The following is a 15,393-nucleotide window of genomic DNA, read 5'->3' on the forward strand; positions in this document are numbered from 1 at the left end:
AAACTGTGAGAGAAAAGAAAGAGCAAGCAAGTGAACTGAGGACCCCCAGAGGCTCCAACATTCCCAGTTCACTTGCCACACATGGAGGTCTGCAAGCATTCAGATAACTGCAGCCCAACCTAACCAACTAAAACTACATGACAGGACCCCAAGCAAGCCACCCAGAACCAAGAGATAATAGTAAAACAATTGCCAATATGTTTGGGGGTAGGGTTTGGTAGGCAGGACACTGGTAGATCCAGCCTGTCAAGAGCTCCCCTTGACTCTCATCTTGACTCTCCTCACTCTGCCCTGACTGTTCAGAAGTTCCCTGCCCCACCATGACTGAATCAACCCTTTCCTCCCAGAGCTGCGTCTGCAGTGGCCCAAGATCCCACTGCAGTAAACTGGTCTTTGATATGCCTCGTCCACCAAACAATAATGTCCGGTGTATGTCACCATGCAGCTGTCCCTGAAGGGGCCTAATGAATGTGGATCTGAATCCTTTCTCCTTCTGCTTCCTTACTTCACCCATTTCCTTAATATTTCTGTCTAAGCTCCTGGTTAAAGGAGCAGAAATACTGCCAGCTCAGTTCTATTCTCCTCAAGTCTCTCAAATTCTGTCAGTTTCAGAATTCTATTTATACTCTGATTCTAAGGATTTCTCTTCTGGGTTCATAACCCTCAGGAAGGGCAACCCTAGGCTAACCCAGCACTAAAAGTTGCCTTTTAAAATACAGTCAGGCCACAGCCAGGCGCAGTGGTGGCACATCTGTAATCCCAGAGACTTGAGAGGCTGAGGCATGAAAGGAAGACTGCAAGTTCAAGGCCAACCTGGGCAACTTAGGGAGACTCTGTCTCAAAAATTTAAAAAAAAAAAATTTAAAAAGTTAGGGACATAGCACAGTGGTAAGCACCCTAGGTTCAATCCTCAGTACTCCCTACCCCAAATAATAATAACATAAAACAAAATATAGTTAAGTGGAACCCGATTAATTTAATGTTATAAAGTCATCAATAAACAGTATTCTTCTTTCTTTTCTCACTTCAAAAATCTGAAACTGACCAAATTATGCTATTACATGTATGAATATACCACAGTGAATTTCACCTTTATGTGTATTTATAAAGCATCGATTTAAAAAATAATAATAAATAATATAAGGAGAACTGTAGACTAGAAGAAGGCAAACTGGGGGAGGGAGGAAAAGAAGAAGTACTAGGAACTGAAATGGAGCAAATCATAATCCATGCATTTATGATTATGTCAAAATGAATCCCTCTATTATGTATGACTATTTAAAATCTGCCTTGATCTATCCTCTAAGCAGCCACATTTCTTCACATCTTCCTGCTCTTCCCCTCTTATAGTCACACCTTTTCAGGGTCTTACTACTCCTTGGGACTTTGACCCACTGACAATTCTGTCACTATGTCCCTGATGTTCACCTATGTTCCCACTTAAGCCAGGATGAGTTCATCAAACCAGGAATGATTTAAGAGAGAGGATGTGTCACAATATCTAGGCCTAGTGTTAACACGACTCAATACAGGATTTACTTCACTGTGAAGTTCTTCCTAGGGAACTGATACAATGATTCCCCAACATTAAGAAAAGTATCACAAAAAATTCAACTCAAAAGCCATGAAGGGGGTAAAAAAACACCATAAAGGAAAATATCATTCTTTTGCCTATATAAAAATTTAAAACATGTGAAATGCAAAGAATTGGCATAAACAAACTCAGAAAAAAAATTTAACTGGGGGGAAAACATCAGTAACATATATGCCAGAGTTCTAATGTAATATGTATGTAAAATTTCTTACAAATCTACAAAATAATAATAACAATAATAACCAGGGGCTTGGAATATAGCTCAGTAGCATAAAACTTGCTTAGCATGTATGAGGCCCTGAGTTCAATCCCCAGCACCACCACCACCAACCCCCCCCAAAAAAAACAGAAAAATGAACAACATAGTTGAGAGAAAAAAAAATTGCAAAAGAACAGAAACAAGTGCCAGTAAGAATTAAAACAGACAAAATTTCACTAATAATTCAAGAAATCCTAAATAAAATAACAATAAGAAATGTTTTTTCACCTATCAGATTGGCAAAGCTTAAAAATATTTAGCTGGGCACAGTGGCACACACCTATAATCCTAGCAGCTCAGGAGGCAGAAAGCCAGCCTCAGCAAATTATGAGGCCCTAATCAACTTAGTGAGACCCTGTCTCAAAATATTTTTTTTCAAAAGGGCTGGGGATGTGGCTCATTGGTTAAGCTCTTTGGGGTTCAATCCCTGGTACCAAAAAGAAAAATTTTAAATACTCACGTTGGCAAGGGTGTGGCAGAAACAACACCTTTATATACTGCTGATGAGAATTAAGTTGATGCAACTTCTTTGGCAAACAGTTTGGCAATATTTATTAACATTTTAAATGAGCATACCCTTTGATCATCAAATCTTCCCTTCTAGGAATTTTGCCTAAGGAAATGCAAGTACTAGAACACATGGCAAAAACAGCTGTGTGCTGCTGTTCGTTGCAGCTCTTTTATAATAGGAAAAACTGGAAACAACTCAAATGTCCATCATTAGGGGTTTGGTTAAACAAATTATGATACATCCATCTGAAGAAACACAATGTGCTGTTCAAAGTAATGTACTAACATGGAAAAATACCCTCGGTGAATTGAAAAATACCCTTGGTAAAAATTTTCAGAGTAGAGCATGATCTTTCTTTCCTGTATTAATACAAACCTTGCCACTTCAACCATTAAGTGTACAATTCTGCGACATTAATTACACTGACAGTGTCATGCAGCCTTCACCAATGTTTCAAAAACCTTTTCATCATCCCCAAAACTGCGTCCGTTAAGCAATAATTCCCTATTCTCCCCTCTCCAAGCTCCAAGTAACAGAGAACTTTCTTTCTCTATAAATTTGCCATTTCTTGATATTTTATTTCAGTTAGGCACAATGTTTTCAAGGTTCATTCATGTTGCATATCAAAATTTCATCCTTTTTATGGCCAAATAATATTCCATTATTTGTATGTATACATCACATTTTGGTTTTTTACACATCTAGAAGTAGAACAGTTGGGTTGTTTTCACTTTTTGGCTACTATGAATAATGCTACAGTGAAGACCGGCATTCAGATATTTGAGTCTGTTTTCAATTCTTTGGGGTGTGTAGCTAGGAGCAGAATCACTGAATCATAGGGCAATTTTAGATCATAGGGTAATTTTTAAAGCGGTGGCCAAACTATTTTCCATAAAGCTGTACCTCTGACGTTTCTACCTCTAAAGTGTCTGAGGGTTCTAACTTCTCTATATCCTCACCAATGTTTATTATTATTTTCCATTTTTTATTAGAGTATGATATTTTTGTAAAAATTAATATATCTAAATGTATCATTAAAAAATATAACAGTAATTCTATTTCTGGAGCATGGGTTTTCTAGAAGAGGCACATTTTCTACCTTCTGTATTTTCTCATGGGTTGCTTTAATTACTTAAAAAACAAACAAACAAAAAAAAAAACGTGTTAGGAAAAAAAACTTAGCCTGAGACAACTTCATGTTTCAGCTTGCTGAGCTGAGACACACTGTAGTGCTTGTGTTACTACACAGCAGAGCCCTAATCAGCACAAGTGGAAAGCCCTGAGTCCTAGCCCTCACTCTGCCATCATGAGTCCTTAGGTTTCTGAGGCCCCTGGAACTAGTTCCAAGTTCCCAACTAGTGTGCCAAGAATGGGTTACAATTGTGTGGATGTATGGACTCCTCCAATCCTGGGGGAGCACTGGGGATAGGAACCCCAGGCTGGTTGTGCTGGTTGTCTCAGACTAGCAGCAGCTGCCTCCTTTATCCCGGTGTGTCTAACAATGTTTAGACGAGGCAACACTGGGTCAGGCAACCTTTAACACTCCTTCCTACATGGCAACAGAATTCTATAATTACACTGGATAATGAGGGAAGCTAAAGAAAAGAAGAGCCAAGGGGAAAACCTGAGAGTCGCTCACCACAAAGAGAAGAATGATGATCCTCCCCCCAAAGGGAGAAGCAAGACCAGGAAAAGATTAAATAGCTGAGAATGCCAAGGAAGTGAGGGCAGCTTATATTACTAACCCAAGGGTCTCACCTGAAGCCGCAGCCACTGAAGTAGAAGGCAAAGGGCAGTGCCTGGAGCCATGCTGCTCAGAGAGAAACATCCCAAGGTCGCCTGCTTGGGCAGCAACAAGTAGAAAACTTGACCTCTGTGGGAAGAGGCACTGAGGCCTGGGTAAGTGAAATTCTCTCTTCCAGGTGTTCTCAGCCTTTCAACAGCCAACTGTGGACTTTGCCCTTGAAATTCAACTCCTGCGCTAAAGAGATAATCTCCCAGGCATGTCCTGTGTAAACTTGGCTAATCAAAAGAACACAACTGAAATGTTGGGCTTGCTTTCAGTTCTTCAAACAGCCTTGCCAACCAGGAGGCTATGCTCAAGGACGGGGGACAAGAGGGGGGCACTTTTCATGGCACAAATGTCACCTATCCTAATGGTATAAAGTGCCCCACAATGGGTATATTTCCAAAAATGTGAAAAGCAGCTGTTCAGAAATACACATCTGGTAACCTCGCCTGGAAGTGATGGGAAGAGTCGCTGTGAGTAAGGGCACAGACCTTCACCAGGCTTTGTGGATGTTATAGGGCAAGCCACCCAACAACTGCTGAAGCGTAGACTCAACAGACATGAAATTCTAGGTTAGTAGAAGAACGCCAATTAACATCTGGCTCTCAACCTCCTTTTGCCTCTTAGCTGCCAAGTCTCTTAAAGAGTGGTTCTCAAAGTGAGGTTCCTAACCAACAGTAGCAGCATCAATTACAAATTTTCTTACTTTCATTTTCCTTCTCTTTTGGGGGGGATAGAGGGGCAGATTAGAGCCTCTCTATATGGGCAAAGCTAGCCTCAAACACTCGATCTTCCTGCCTCAGCCTCTCAAGTAGCTGGGATTAGGCAATTAGGCTGAGGATGTGGCTCAGTGGTTAAGCTCTGCGGGGTTCAATCCCTGTGCCACAGACCACTGCATTTTCCAAATTTGTTAAAAACGCAAATTCTCAGGCTCCACTTCAGACTTATTAAATCAAAAACTAGCTCTCCAGGTTTGGTGCATATTCAAGTCTGAAAACCACTGTTCTAAGCCTCCAGGGAATTCTGCAATCTGGAGTTCAGACCCCCACCCAATTTCCCTATCTTCCATTCCAAATGAAATTTGAGAGAATAAATATCACCTCTGTAGTGAAACCTAAAGAGATAAACTAGATTCCTTCCACTTCAGAGGTCTTACAGTCCTCCACATGATCTTACAGCTTCTTTTCTACAAACCAAAACCTAATGTGTTCCTTTCCTGCTTTCAGAAGAGTAGTGTTTCCTTAAGTCCTGGATGATTCAGGCCCTTTTAAGTTTTGACCTCAGCCCATCTTTTCAGTCTCATCCCCTAACTAAAATCTCTATGTCCCTGCTCATGGTAAATCTGCTCAGTAAGTCAGTGTTAAAAAATAATCTGGAGGCTGGGGCTGTAGCTCAGTGGCAGAGAGCTTGTCTAGCATGTGTGAAGCATTTTGACCCTTAGTACCATATAAAAATAAATAAAATAATGTCTACAAGCAACTAAAACTTTAAATAATAATAATAATAATAATAATCTGAAAAACACCCTCTCAAGGAATCTTCTAGCCACAGATCTTTTCCTTCAGAAGCAAAGTAGTTAAAAAAAAAAAACAGAGATGGGGAGACAGGAAAGTAGAATTCAATTGCCAAATAAATTCCTCTCTGGGTCAAAAACCTATGCTACATCTGAAATTCAATCTCACCCTGCTCTGCTCTTCACAAACGATTCCATCTCAGCAGCCTCTCAGATCTCTTGAACACCAAGGAATAAGAATGTATAAATAAATGCCCTGCACATTTTCATTTCAGAAACATGGACCCTGATTTACAGGATCAGTCCCTTTAGAAAAAGAAGTATCTACTATAGAAACTAGTCAGTGTTCAATTTCCATGAAGTCAAAGTTGTGGCCTGATAAATTTCTTTCCTCAAATATTTCCAACAAAGTTGGGAGACTCTAGAAGAGATCTATAAACTAGAAAATCAGGATTTATTTACAAATGCCAGTTTATTGACAAATTACTTTTCTCCAAAACCAAATTCTATCTTCATTTTTTTAAATACTTTTTTAGTTGTATATGAACCCAATGCCTTTACTTTTTTTTAACGTGGTGCTGAGGATCAAACCCAGTGCTTCACATGTGCTAGGCAAGCGCTCTACCACCGAGCTACAACTCCAGCCCCAAATTCTATCTTCTTAGTATAAAAATATTCCATGTTCTTACTATGTAAAATAGGAGAAATCTAACTACTTGTAGAATTATTAATGTGAAGACCATCTTGCTTCCTGCCCAGATTAAGGGAGGTAATTCAGGTACTGGTTTCCAAGTTTTGCCCCGCACATACACACTCTCCTGCTTTTGATATGGACTGGCATTCTCAGTATTTTAACCAGAAACTCCCTTCAGAGAAACTGGAAAATAACTCATCCAATTCTACATTCCAAAGCTACTGTAGCTTCCAGTGAACAGAAAGAAAGATATGAAAATAAATAAATAATTCAGGGGAAAAAAATCAATAAATGTTTAGATAACTAAGAGGAGCTGCATTTGCTATCTCAGAGTTTGGACACAGAGAAAGCACATGCTTTGGAATCACACAGATTTAGTTTTTTAAGTAAGTCAGTGGCTCAGAGTTCCTATAGATATTAGGATATCAACAAATTCACCCATAGATTGTCATGAGAGTTTACTAAACAACACAAATAAAAATACCTAGTATAGCATGATTCCTAGAATTAGCATTCTCCTAATGATATACCAGAAACCTAAAATCTTCAGAAAACTATATAACATACATTGCTCAATCCCACAAATTAGCAGAATATGTTCAATCAAATTGTTAGCTGACGGCCACATGGCTATCCCTACTCTAATTAGCTTGGATCCCCCTAGTCTTTCTCTTAACTCTTCTCAATCAGTTCAGTATTCCTCTTAGCTAGCCATTCCTCTTAAATTTCCACATTTTATCCCCTAGTTGTGCCACAGACCTAGAATATGTACCTCTCTCTGTGACAATGGCCAAAAGGCTCTGTCTGAACCAGGCTCTGCTTACATCTCACACCCTACCTCCACCTGCTCTCTCTGTTTACCAATGAGGACTTCCTATTCACATGTCAAGTCTTTCCTACCTCAGGGGCTTTGCCTTGGCTGTTTCCTTCTTAGAAAGGTACCTTCTCCAAATCTACACATTCATGCATTCTTACCCTTGAGCGTGCACTCAAACATCATGTTCATAGAAAGACTTTCTCTAACCTTTCAAGTCCCTGTTACTCTCTTACATCACCATTAGTCCCTCACATCACTATCTTTATCTCAACTATTGATTTGTAGACTGAAAGGGTTTCCCCACTATACATTAAGCTCCATGACAAGGGCTTTTCTATCTTGGTTATCTCTACATCCCTACTATATAGAAATAAAGTCAGAACAGAATGGATACTAAAATATTAATTGAATGAGTAAGTAAATTCAGTTTTCTGAAACAAGAGAGGCAGAGGTGAGCGGCTCCCCCTCTTCCTTCTCTAACTACTGGTAACAGTGGGAAATGGGATCCCAAGGAAAGACTGTAAATTAGAAAGAGAAAAGGCAGAAGGTAAACCCTTAGGGAACAGCAACAAATAAAGTCATCCTAGACAACCCCACCCCTACCCCCGACAAAACATCAACTGCTATCAGGGGAGGCTCACAGGTGCTACAGTCTCAAGGGTTTTTTGCTTTAAACTTCTTCAAGTGAGGGCATGGAGACATCTGACTTTGGGATTTTCAGGGGAAAACAAGCCTGGATAGCATAGCTTTTGAAACCCACCTGGATTTACCAAACAGTTGTGAGTTATGAGACTGGGAGGTGAGAAGGCTTCTTTAATTCCATTTAATGAGATTTACATAGAACAAAAATTTCCAGTTGTTTTCTTTTTAACGTGATCCCTGCCACTTCCCCTTGGGTACTTACTCAGAAGTGAGTTAACAAAACCCACAGCCCTTCTTACAACCAGGATTCTCACAGCTGGCTCTCCCAGCAAACTTGGGCTGTAACCCAACCCTGAGCAGCAGTGATGACTCATACCCAGAGAGGCCCATTATGCCCAGTCCATTCTGCCAGAAACCAAAGGGTGAGAGAATGGGGGAGTGGGGTGTGGAGGGACATAAGGAACTTCTGTACTTTGTTTCCTTACTAGAATCCAAAGCCTTTATTCTCTAAATATAGAAGCTGCGTTAATCAAGCCAAGGAATGCAAACCAAGGTCACTGCCATTGCCAAGATCATCTCCACTGTCCTAAGTATTTTACTGTCACACTCATGTATCCCACTTTTTTATAGATACAGGGTCAGCCACATTAATTTCCTTTCTCTATTTGCATTCCTTTTTGCCAAGTGACGAAGTATATAGACACATGTGTCTTTGTCCCCACATCTTTGAAAATGAGTATAGAGTCCCATGTGCAGTTTCTAGTCTTTGTCATCTTTTAATTATTGCATCAGAACATATGGTAGGTCATAAATTACGAATAAACTAACAGGATAGAGACTCTGGTATAACTCTATGCCAAGGAAACTTACTTCTAGTAAAAAATAGGAGGTATAATGTTGGTGGCTATGAGTATCATGAAGGCTGAGCTTCTTCTGATTATATAGGAAGCTACTATGGAATCTGAGCCAGTCTATGGAAGTCCACAGAAGTAAAACTACAAAAGAAACAAAAAAATCTTAACCTAATCTGCAGAGTCTTCTAAAGCAAAAAGAGCCTTAAATTTTAAACAGCCTCTCACTCAAAGAGAAACTCTGTGAAGCACCTACTCCAAGGAACTCCCATTCGGCCTTAGGCCTGCCAGGGTTCAGCAGGCCCATAAATTGGCACTGTTGATATGACCTTTCCAGGCTATATGTCAACAAGAGATAACAACAAAGCTGAGAGCTTTGGTAGTACTCAAAGGAGATTTGAGGGACTTAAAACACTGCTAAATTTGGCAGCAAAAGTTTCTGTTCCTTGCAGTTGGAAAAGAAAATCTGTTAATAATAATTACACTTGTAGATAAGAAGCTAGTCACTCTCTTTAGAAATAGATTAGAGTTGGGCACAGTGGTACATGCCTGTAATCCCAGCTACTTGGGAGGCTGAGGCAGGAGGATTGCAAGTTCAAGGTCAGCCTGGACAATTTAATGAGACCCTGTCTCAAAATAAAATAAAAAGGACTGGGGATATAGTTCAGTGGTAGAGTGCCATGAGTTTAATCCCCACTACTACAAAAATAAAATAAAATAAAGAAATAGATTAGAACCCCCTTATCCTGATCCCCCATCCTCAGAAGTGTCAGAGTAATCATCACTGGGCAACTACCACCTAGGGCTAGTATAAAATATAAGATGTTTCTTGGAGAGATAAAGTGCCAGGAGCCTGTCCAGATGTTGCTTACTGTCTTAGTCACAACTACTTGCCACTCTTCAATACCTAGACCTAAGTTACTGAGGCTAGTCTTAAACTCGTGAGACTCTTGCTTCAGCCTCCAAATCACTGGGATTACAGGCATGTACCACCATGCCCAGTTAATACCTTCAACTTTCTAGAAGAAGAAACAAAGATAGATAGAGAAGCTAAGTTATTTACCCCAAGGTCACACAGCAAGTCAGAGATAGAGCCAGAACTAAAATTCAGATCTATTGACTAACTGCTGTACGTCAGTGGAGAAAGTTCTAAGACGTAAAAATCACTAACAGCAGCAGCTATTAACATTTATTGAGAGCATATTTGGGTCCAGAACTAAGCTGAGTGATTTACATGAATTAAAAGTCATTTTACCCTTACATCAACCCTTCAAGATAAGTAAGATTATTACTCCCAATTTACAGATGAAGATATTGAGGCTTAAGAGTTTTAACTTGCCAGAAGTCTACAAAAGTAAGAAAAGCTAGACTATGAGACTATGAACTGCCAGAGCTGGCTGGAGAGCCTGTGCTCTACACTGGGTCTTGAAGGATACATGGGTAGTATTCCCAGAAGCAGAGGTGAGCCAGGTGCTGCAGGAGGAGGATGGCAAGTTCAAAGCCAGCTTCAGCAGCTTAGGCCCTAAGCAATTAGCAAGACCCTGTCTCTAAATAAAAATACAAAAGAGGGCTGGGGATGTGGCTCAGTGGTTAAGCACCGCTGGGTTCAATCCCAGGTACCAAAAAAAAAAAAAAGAAGAAGCAACAGCAGAGATGAGGAAGCCTACTAGGGAAAAGTGTGTGTCCAGAGCACTGAAAGCAGTGTACAGGGCCTCCGACACAAGGTTAAGGAGAATCTCAGGGGCCCTGCCTGGGCTGGCCAGCAGGCAAGAAGCAGTTCTGGAAGGGTCTCCCCTGCCTGTGGAGGGGAGTATCTTAGAGGAAGATGAAGTTGCACCTGTGAAGCAAGGTTGAGAAGAACTACTGCAGAGACCCTCCTGGAATCTTCACAGAAAGAGGGACAAAATACAAAGTATACCTGACTTCTATAAAGAACAATCTGGCTTGTTCTTCATATAGTAATCCCACACTGGACTGAAAGACATCAGCCCTCTTGCTTTCAAAAGGCCGTCCATTCTAAGTTGAAAATCATGAAAGCATTGAGAATTTACCATGCTCCAGGCAATGAACTATTTACATGTACCATTTCATTTAATCCTCACAACCTAAATACTATTAAATAAATACTAAATAATATTACACCCATTTTACAGATGCCTTAGAGAAAACTGAGGCACAAAGAGATTAAATACATTGCCAAGGTCACAGAGATAGGTCAGATCCCTGAACTCCAGCTCTTGATCACTGCACAGCACATAGCACATACAAACACTCGTGGTAAGTATAAATGGTTCCACCAGAGCTGCCAAAAGATAGCACTACACACTTACTGAGTACTGAGTAGTCGCTAATTATTTTGAACAAACATAATGGGTTAATTCACTTAAAATTATCTATAAAACATAACTGTCAGAACTTCATAAGGTAGCCTGTGTTCTGAAATAGTAAGCACATCAAAATTCAGTCCTTCTCAGCTAGAGTTCTAAAAACTAGCTGACTTTAGAGGTTTTCCACACCGAAATTTTCCCTTTGCTTTCCTCTCTCCCACACATCCTATCCTTTGACAATCTCAGAAAAACTCCAATGCAGGCCTAGAACCCTAGAACCCTCACCCTCATATGTCCAGTCCTTTCATTGGCTCTCTTCCACTATTCAAACAGAGCTTTAAATTACAGTCTAAGAGTGGGACCCCTCCTCGTTTTTCCCAGCCTTCGAGAATGAGATGGTCATTAACTCTACCATCAAACCCCAGACTTCAGCAGGTCTATGTTTCTCCTCCCTTAATCACACTGACAGAGGCTCACATTGAAGGGGTTGGTCAGTGGGGAAGAAATCAAGACATCTGGGTGTAATATATATGGGAGGAAGTCCCACACTTGATATCTTTATGGATACTTCCCAGCTCTTGACCCAGTTACTGTATTTACTGACTGAATGGGTAAAGAGTCCAAGAGGGCATATGTGGGCACCAGAGATGAGACTCTGAGCCCAACAGCAAGTGAACATAGCTGACAACCTCAATGCGAGCCACTCCACCCTCCCAGCACTTGGGAAGACCTGCACAACCCTGTCTCCTGGGGTCCCCTGGGGGCAGGCCAGTGATCTACTACACCATGAAAGCCTCCCAGGACAGCCCTTCCATCTATCACCACCTGCTGCCCCTGAGAACTACCTTCTCTCACACCCAGCGCCTCTCTCCTATTTCTTTCTAGTAGTCTTCCTCCAGCTCCAGATTATATCTCCCACGACCCTCAGTTTATCTCATTTTCTTCTGGTTCAAACAGTCCCCCAACCACTTGTGCTAATTCCTATAAATCAATCTCCAGTTCACATACAAACCCCCTCAGTAATGACAAGGTCACACAGAAGAATCTGAATCTAAGAAACTGAAATGGTTTCATGACATATCCTTAGAAACAAGCCTGCTTTGGTTAAGGCAGCTTCTTACCCTAATTGCATATAATTCACCCTTTTATAGGGACAGTGAAATCAAATATTGAGGTAGTTTTCAGATGAGAAAAGCATTGTGATAGTTTCAGCAGCTCCCCCAACAACACTATATTCACTATATTAGAGCCAAAGAAAATAAGAGAAGGGATCTTTGGAGAAATTCTCTAATAAGGTCGTCTAGACACCCTTCTCTCCCCTCAAAACACACCTACACATGAGTTTTCTAGGACCTATGGATAGAAAAAGAGACCCCAGATTTTTTTCTATCAGCACAATATTATGTGGCCTGTTCCCCTAAGATAGAAGCACCCAGTATTTTCCCCATCCACCGAGTCAGAGACTCATGGTCCCTACCCTCTAGCACAAAAGAGACACACACAGAATCTCGCCCCCCACCCCACCCCTAGAAGAAGGCACACACTAATGCAAGTTTTCCCACAGGCTTTAAAGAGAAATCTCTGCAGACTATGCCAGATGGTATCCTCCCCCCAACCCCTTTTCATGCCCTCCTGGCCCCTTCTCCACTTTCCATGGTCTCTCTAACTCAAAGAACTCAATTATCTGTCTGTAGATTCCCCTCCCCCTTCCCAATCCTCCAGAATGGAACACAGACACACAGAAAGGAACAGATAGGACTCCAAAGGGCTGCTGCCTGCCCTCCTCCAGGCTCAGATATGTGGTGCCACTGCTTGGCTGGCTCAGCAGACTCTCTTGGGCCCAATGTTGGAAATCAAGAGTCACCAGGGCAGTGACAGCTAACAGCTATATGAGAAGCGACAGGAAGGAAAATGTACTCTTCAGTCACTCATTCCCATTGCCCTACAGGGACTCAGACCCTCCCAGCTCCTCCAGGCACCAGGCCACCTCACCCAAAGTAATTCTTAGAATCAGAGGCAGTGGAGAGTGGGGCACAGCATCTCTTAGTTCTAGGCCAAAAGTGCAAATGATACTTGGATTTGGGGGTGCCTTCCCGAAATTGTTCATTCCAGGGACAGAAGTAGAGCCAGCAGAACTGAGGATGCCCTTAGTCTGTGCTCCAAGATATTTCAAAGATTCAACTTCCTTGGGTGACTGATTATTCTAATTTTAGAGAGAGGGAACCCAAGGGGAAAGAACATAGGCAGGGAGCTGTGGAGGAGAGAGGGAGTGAGAACAGGAATGTTACTTTTTAATCCTTAAGGAACATAGAGGGATCCAATTTGTGACTCAGCTCTGGGAAGTTGGACTGATGAGGAGTGGGGAACAAATGCAGGCCAACCCAAGCTGTGGACAATTTCTTCTTCAGAACTTAAGAAGCTATTGTAATGTGACTCACCTGGAAAGAAAGCTCTGTGGGTTTAAAAAAAAAAAAAAGCCCATTCTTGATTCTTCTCAGGCTTCTTCCCAGACACCATTCCAGGGCATGATTGGCGGGTTTTCCCTGTCCCTCAGTAAAGGGTTAAGGGTGCAGGCGGGGTGCATTCTATGCTATACGCCCTGTAGGTTCATGGAGGACAGGTCCGGTGTGCCCTTCCCTGGAGTCTCCCCTCCTCTGCTATTCCATTCTTTGGCACAGTCCCACAACATATCAAGTATCTGCCCTTGGAGTTCCCACTTCCTTGTTTTTCTTTTTGGTTTCCCCCTAGATATAGCCTTACAAGTTCCTGAAAGAGCTGCCCAGCTCCTAAGAAGGCTTTCAGAGTAATAAAACTTCTACCAGATAGAAGCCTTCCTTTCAAACCCAGAACAGAGGAGAAAGGTCCTCTGCCCACTCAAGATAAGTTTTTCCAGCAGAACCTAGCAGGACAAAGAAGCAAGACCTGGCACACAGTGGCCTCTCCTCTAACTACCAAAATGCATGACACCATAACTGCAGGGAGCTGTGGCATATTGGAAAAGCAAAGGGTCACTTGGAATCCCTCTCCTCTGTACTAAAACACACAAGATGAGTGGTCTCCGGAAAGCTTCATTGTGGAAGGGTCATTTATGAGGTCCAAAGTCTATAAGGAAGGAATATCACGTACGTTAAACTTCCCAACCTAAAGAAACCACTATTTGTTTTCTTACAAAGCTGGAAGATTTTTAAGGTTTTTCTCATTTTGATTTACAAATGCAGAAGAGTAGAAGATACTTTATAAATGGTAGAACCATAACAGAGAGGTAAAATGAATTTCCAGAAGACGGGGACCACTCCTCAAGCTTTAATTCACAATGTAGGACTTTACTTGTTTAAAACAAGTTACTTTCAAGGTAACTATCCCATTTGCTCCTCCCAAAAGTCCTGTGTTTATTATCATTATTTCTGTCTCACAGTTAATAATCTGAAGCTTGCATTAGTTAAGATGCTTGCCCACAGTGACCATACTAGCAAGCAACAGAACCTGGCCATGGAATCAGCTCCTCTAACTCCAAATTCGTTTTTCCTCTCTTGTTACATCAAAAGAAAGAGCACCAGCTCCTTGAAACCTGCTGCTAGTCCTCTTCACAAATGCAAGGATGGTAAAACTGGAGCAGCCCTAACTATACCTCCATGAGTCGAGAAGACCTGAGATTCTAGACTTACATTGTGCCTGAAGAAACCACTGGAATCAGAGACCTCCTCCCCACATCACCCATTTTGCATCTCATCTAATAGTGCTAAGCCACATCCTCCAGCAAAACAGTTTCAATCAAGCAGAGAAGTACAGTAAGAGAAGGAATTTCTAAAGAAGTGGCCCATCTGAGGTCCAGGGCCGTTGAGTTCACCCTTGTGGACCCTCAGGCCAAAACACTGATGCATACATGTACACATTCGGGGAGCGAGAATCACAGACATGGCCAGGGCTTGCATTGGCAAGCTGACCCGAAGTTAATCAGAAGGCCCCCTCATTGTTCTCCAGAATACAAAAGACATTCTGTTCAGAAAGTTCAAGAAGAAAAACTGGAGAGCCAGGACAGCAGCTGTTCCCTTGTCCCACTGAGAAACCAAAAGCATCCACGAAGTTTCCTGAGGCCAAGGAGTAAGTTTAAGATAGAACATGGCTATGGTGGAAGGACATCTCTTGATGGGTCTCTCCTGCACGGAGTAACCGCAGCATTCATGCTCCTAACAATATTACTGACCACCTAACTACCTCATCATCTTTCTGAGCTCACCACACACCACTCTTCCAGGTCAGAACAGTTTTACCAATTTGCAGGGCAATCAAAGTAGAAGGAGTACACAACTCGGACATTGTGTGCCCTGAGATTTGATTACAATATTAGTTAAAGGAATCTGAGAGCTCATGCTGCAACATCTGGATAAAATACCTC

General features: G+C 41.7%; 1 protein-coding gene across 16 annotated transcripts in view; it reads right to left on the bottom strand.

The window, feature by feature from the left end:
- Window positions 1-15,393, bottom strand: part of Dennd2b (DENN domain containing 2B) — a 152,314-nt gene that overhangs the window by 82,513 nt on the left and 54,408 nt on the right. Inside the window, exon 1 of one of the 16 annotated variants that reach the window (XM_015477604.2) lies at window positions 4,123-5,643. The exons of the other annotated variants lie outside the window; for them this stretch is intronic. The gene's annotated coding sequence lies outside the window, so the exon portion shown is untranslated. Of the gene's footprint in view, window positions 1-4,122; window positions 5,644-15,393 lie in introns of those variants that run through there. 16 annotated transcript variants of the gene reach the window in all.

Source organism: Marmota marmota, unplaced genomic scaffold (assembly GCF_001458135.2).
Source record: "Marmota marmota marmota unplaced genomic scaffold, marMar, whole genome shotgun sequence".
NCBI lineage: Eukaryota > Metazoa > Chordata > Mammalia > Rodentia > Sciuridae > Marmota > Marmota marmota.